The sequence below is a fragment of the Malus sylvestris genome, chromosome 6 (genome assembly GCF_916048215.2).
Source record: "Malus sylvestris chromosome 6, drMalSylv7.2, whole genome shotgun sequence".
Taxonomy (NCBI): domain Eukaryota; kingdom Viridiplantae; phylum Streptophyta; class Magnoliopsida; order Rosales; family Rosaceae; genus Malus; species Malus sylvestris.
The window spans coordinates 18527141-18533342 of record NC_062265.1 but is presented as its reverse complement, the minus strand read 5'-3'; the positions used below and the strand labels follow the sequence as shown (position 1 = coordinate 18533342).

Genomic DNA, 6202 nt, shown 5'->3' with positions numbered 1-6202 from the left:
GTCAAACTACCAATTATGCCAATCCTAGTAGGTACTGAAACCTCAGTGTCCATTTCATCTTCCAAATTCCACCTTGCATTTTCATTAAAAATCACATCTCTTGAGATGTTAATCTTTGGTGTCTTTAGATTGAACAATATGTATCCCTTTTCACAGTTACCATAACCCACAAATATACACTTGTTGGATTTATCCAATATAAATCGGCCTTTAAGTAGTCTACCACATGTAATAGGAATGTAATATTGGAGAATAATGTTGATTGTGATTTGATCTCTTAAAGATATCAATCCTATATAAGGTGTCTTATATTGGAAATAGGATTGATGGAATCCTTAATTGAATATGATTATGATACTTGACTTGGAGGCTAAGAAAGTAAAGTTTAGGTTTCCTTTATGGATGGAAACCCTAGCTTTTAGCCAATATAAAACACCGGTCCCTATAAGCCCTAGAACACAACATAATGCTTCCCATAGAGTAGTTGTATTCGGCTAGGAGTTTAAAGAAGATCATGGTGTTGCTGTGCCCTGCTACTTTTGTGTTCGATTTCCATGGCCGCCGTTGGAATAAGGTCAGTTACTCATTCGTTTGTGTTTTAATTGTATAACCTCATAAGGCTAATATGTGGTTTCAGAGCCTCTGGTTATCTATATATATAAAGGGAGAAGACCAGTTTGGTGAAACATTCAAAATGCCAAAAATATCCTCAGTCCATACTCAAGAGTAACGGATAACTGTCCAATAAATATAGGGTCAAAATTGTAATATAATACAACGAAATTCTACTGTGCAAATAATATATGCACTCATCTGAACAATGACAATTTTCAACCACTAGATAAAAATATACACACTTGAAATTCATTGTGACCCTTAGATCAATCCTCCCACAAATACTGCATCACATTCTATCTTTCCACTAAAACCAAAATAACAAGTAAATTGATAAAAATGGACAAACACTCCCTCCAAATTAGAGTAGAACTGTCAAACACGTTGTCGCACAAAACAGAACACCGGTTGCAGCAGTTGCAAAGATCGGAGATAGAACCGCCAATCTACCACACGTTCTAGAGAGGACAACGATCATTCCAACCCCAAATGCACAGAAAAGAGGAAGAACTCACTTTCATCTTCTGCACAAACCTCGCATCCGCGTGTTTTTCCAGAGTTTCTTCTGCATCCACACTCAATTTACACAAATTCAGGTGATTTTGTTTTTTTCATAATTTCTACCCTCCAATTAAGTAATATTACCCACATGAATCTGCTTTTCCGTTTGTTTTGTTTATTATTCTATATAATTTAATAAGGAAATTCAAATCATTGATGGCGTAGGATGGGATTTCTGGGCGTTCAAAATTGATCAGTGATTAGTGCTTAATCGACCACACTGCTTATATTATTTAAACTTAATTGCTGTCATATGGGGTTTTCTGGATTCCACTTCTTTTATTTATGTGATTTGAGTTAGTGGTAGTCAGCTGCATGCAATGAGAGACATTTGAGGCTATAGCTGGGATTTGGTTTCTATAAAATTACTTCTGCAATTGGTCAGAATTTATAGGAGTTACTAAAATTACCCAATTACCAGTTTCTGTTTTACTGTAGTTGGTAATGATTTGTAAGCAGATTGTACATTGAAAATATGGGTAATGTGTGAATTGAATTCTGATGGTTAAACTAATACGACAAACTGGTAAAAAACCATCACTGAAAAAAGATAAAGCATCACAACTGTAATGAAGAATTAGAACCGCGACGTGGGATTCAACCACCCTCCACGTTCTGCAAACTACAAACCAGATTGGCAAAGACTCTTCCTTTACAGAGAACGAGGGGAGGGAGAAATAGAGATACATATTGACAAAGACTCTTCCTCTACATCGACTGATTCTTATCGCAGGTAACTTTCAAACTTGATTCTCAATTTTCTATGTATTCCTTCCAGTGTTTGTTCAAACTTTCAAACTTGACTCTACTCGCCGTGATCAACAACTGCAGCTTCTTGAAACAGCCTTTCACTCGCCATAAACGACAAGTGCGGCTTCTTTACCAGTATATTTATTAGTCTCTTTTCTAATCAAATTCATTGCCATTAATTAACTGTTTCTCATTGATCATTCATTTCTGATCATATTTTCAATTTCCGTTCTCTTCCCATTTATACATCTTTTTCAATTGTGTATGAATTATTTGCTTTGATGAAGCAGAATTAGATTTGCATTCATATTCAATTCTAATTAATTGACGATGTGTTTTTGAATGCAGGGAAGAGGAATTTTTTGAATTTAGTTTTGCGCGGGCAAAGTGTGGCCTTTGAGAGTGAGCCCAAACTATCTAGCGATTCGATAGAATATGAGAAAGATTTTCCAGGGTGAACCATAGCCTTTACTCAACTATTGAGCCGTACAGTTTCCGGTTTCTTAAGGTTTCGGATATCCACTCAATCTATTGGGACCTGTCTGGAAATCCCCACAGCCATGTGAGTTACGATTCTTCTTCTTAATAAACGACCTAGTTTTTGCATTTTTTGTTCAAATTCAAAGTTTTTTTTTATACAAATTTGAAGCTTTTCTTCAAGCTTATTCATTATATAGATTCCGAAATTTTTAAATCCTCTCAAAGTAGAAGGGATTTGGAAATGAACTCTGCTAGAGAAGGCGGCTTGCGTTGAAATTACCATAATAACAGTGTTGGGTTGGGAATTTTTTACTGGTTTTTTATTTAATATGTTTTGAATCTTATCTTGCAACATGTTGTTTTTCTTCATGGGGTTCAGGAGGAGGAACTTCACCAAGGATTCAAAGTAATCAAAGATTCTTCAATCCCAAGTTTTACCGATCATTCAGTTTGATCAGGTTGCTACTTCACCCTTTATGATAAGTTATTAGATGCATTTTAGTGCGTCTTGCATTTGATAACTGAGTTATTTCGTTATTGCTAGAAAGATAAATTTTGCGCTAGATTGCGATGCAAGGTATGTAACTCGATAGTTTGATGAGGTTGAATTATTTTTTTTATTAGGGCTGTTGCTACTTTTTTAATTACGCTTGACAATTAGCCTGCTTGATCGGGGATGTAATTATCAGAGAAATTACAAATCAATAGTATGATCGTTGTGAATGCCGTATGATTGCAATGGCAAAATTTTATTGATTCAAGTGTGAAATAGATAAACAAATAAGAAAAAACCATGTTCATGCGTAAACCATGTCATTGTCATTGAAAAAACTATAGGTAACCCTCTAAAAATTAATAGATGAAGTCAGTGGAATTGAGAGCTATGTAATCCAAGTCCTAGTTGCATATGTTATTGGTGCATTCAAGAGCTAGCTAATTGAGGAAGAAATTCTGAGGTTGATGTAAGTTGTCTGCAAAGCGTCATATAATTAGGATTACAAGTTGTTTTAGATATTTAGTTAATTTTGAAGCCATTGTCAACGTTTCAATTGCAGAGTTTGATTTATCAATTATCTGCTAAATGCATAGAATTTCATCTTTTTTCCTTTCAATTTTGGGTCAAATATTGGGAATTTTTTATTGGTTTTTTTATATAATATGGTTTGAATCTTATCTTGCAGCCTATAGTTTTTCTTCATGGGGTTCAGTTGGAGGAACTTCACCAAGTATTCAAAGTAATTAAAGATTCTTCAATCCCGAGTTTTACCGATCATTCTGTTTGATCAGGTTGCTACTTCATCCTTTATGGTAAGTTATTAGATGCATTTTAGTTTGTGAAACTAGGAAGCGCATTGTTTTTGCTTAGTTGTAAGATATTTGAGAAGCTGAATATGACACTTAATCAAAGAACCGAAATGGCAATGTGCTATTTCACTTTGTTTCTTTGATGACTCAAAATTGTAATATGTTTGAACTGAATGATTACCTGTTTTCATCTGCATCTCCAGGTTCATTTCTTTCATTTTTAGAATCATCAACTCCATGATTACCTATTTTCTTTCATATATGTTTTTCTTTTACTAATTTATGTTTTAACTTTTCGTTCTCTTTCAATTTTCATAAATCTAAGTTTTAGAAAACACATACAATTCATGTTACTAACAAAACTTTTGATGCTTTTACACACTCATTGGGATTGTGTAATGGTACAAGATTATTGTGTCGTGGTTCTTACCAAAATCTTATTGATGCTGAAATTCTAACTGGACAATTTGCCGGATCCAGAGTTTTCTTACCAAGAATCCCTCTCAAAAGTACTGATACTGCTGGGCTTCAATTCAAACTTACAAGAAAGCAGTTTACAATGAAACTAAGTTTCTCTATCACTATAAACAAATCTCAAGGTCTGACAATACCACATGTAGGCGTTTACCTTCCAGATCACGTCTTCAGTCATGAACAATGATATGTGGCTTTATCGAGGGGGGGTCTCAAAGTCAACCACAACCGTGTTAGTAAAAAATGGCTCCATAATCGGCCAACAAGGTGTATTTACACGGAATGTAGTATACAAAGAAGTCTTGCTGCATTCCAGCTAATTATGGTGATTTCTAATAGGTAACAACTTTATTAACGATAACCTTTCAGTATGCATTTCTCACTTATCAGTTAACTCTTTTTATTTGATTTTTAATTTTCTCACTATCATATGTAGATTGGCAATGAAAATTTGAAGCATCAAGCATGAACAAATGGGTGGAAATTGCAGCATTGATATCAAAATTTAAACTTTCTTTTCAAAAGAAACAGTGACATATAAACTCTATGGGTATTGTGAATAATGTACATATTGTTATGCATGATTTATATTTTGACATTTAAGTTGTTTTGTATTTTGCTATAAGTACTTAATGTTTTCATCTACTCTTTTTTTTTATTTACATCTACTTACTATTGTCCATGGACTTTAGGTAGTAACTTGCGTCTCAAATCCCATGTTGTTTGACAAGTGCATGAATAACATTTAAATCATTACTTTACGCAAAGTAAAAACGAGTTACATATATTACTCTTTTTAGGATATGCATGATAGGAGCATATTTATGTGACTTAGTTAGCTTGTTCTTGTGCATTTACGTTGTATTTCCTTAGTTATTTTAGTGTTCAAAGTTATTTTTGTGTGTTTTCAGACTCTAAGTACAAAGTATGCAAGAAGATGCATTTTGGAGGCCTTTGGAGCATGTTTCGGGCTTGGAATGGATAGCAAATGCATGGGCCAAGTGGATGGACGAATTTGAGAACTAAAGAGGCCAAGAATATGAAGAATTATGGTCCAAAAGATGAAGAAAACAACCCAAAAAATCTGTCACCCCAACTTGCATTCCTTGCCATGCAAACCACATAGAATTCCCTTTGGATTCCATGCCATGCTTGATCACTCTTGTCCCCTACATAATTTCTAATTTCATGCTTCAATTCATTTAATTATTACACTCAATTGGTTGATACCTCTTGTTCCCTTCACTCATTAGATTTTAGACAACATTTACATCCATTACATGCACCAATTGATGCTCCATCATTCACATTTGGAATCCAATGCCATGTGCAACACATGTTGTTGCACCTTTGACCCATTTGTTGACACATTCCACATCCCTTTCCATCTCTATGCAATGTACACAATCTTTCATGCTCCCTAGCTACAACACCACTCCATTTTACCCTTCACACTTTGCATCATGACTTCATTTTCACCCTTGGACCATTGCACACCACACACACAAATTGCCATGCATTTCATCCTTAACCTAACCTGATTTTCTAAGGTTTTTGGGGCCTATAAATACATGTTTACACCCCTTGGCCAAAGGACAATCCCCCATATTCATCATTTTATCACAAAAATTCGTCCATACACACCCTAGGAAGCAAAACACCCCAAAAACACCATTCTAGTGCCTAGAAAACATAACAGCCACTCCACCTTCTTCCACCCTCTTTGCCTAGTTCTCCACCACCCTCCAACCATCAAACACTCCTCCACACTCACCCTAAACCCTTCCATACCATTCCCCATCCATTCTACATCATAAAACTACCCAAAATCTGTCCATAACCCAATCTGCCGCAAGCAAGGGAAAGGAGGAATCTTGGATGCACTTGCTACCAAGTTGGAGCATTTTAGGTGTTTTCTTTCCTTTGATTTTAATGTTTAATTTTATGTATCTTTGCTTTGTGAGTATGAGGAACTAAACCCCTCTTAGTTAGGGGGTGATTCGAAACTATGTTCATA

General features: G+C 35.1%; 2 long non-coding RNA genes across 2 annotated transcripts; both read left to right on the top strand.

The window, feature by feature from the left end:
• The first annotated feature begins 1142 nt into the window (after nucleotides 1–1142).
• Nucleotides 1143–2062, top strand: LOC126625838 (uncharacterized). Its single transcript, XR_007624486.1, has 3 exons — nucleotides 1143–1211; nucleotides 1835–1909; nucleotides 2008–2062. It is a non-coding gene; the product is annotated as an uncharacterized LOC126625838 (long non-coding RNA).
• Nucleotides 2063–3609: 1547 nt separating this feature from the next.
• LOC126625246 (uncharacterized) lies at nucleotides 3610–4673 on the top strand. The gene is made up of 3 exons (XR_007624364.1): nucleotides 3610–3714; nucleotides 4192–4524; nucleotides 4622–4673. It is a non-coding gene; the product is annotated as an uncharacterized LOC126625246 (long non-coding RNA).
• Nucleotides 4674–6202: the final 1529 nt, after the last annotated feature.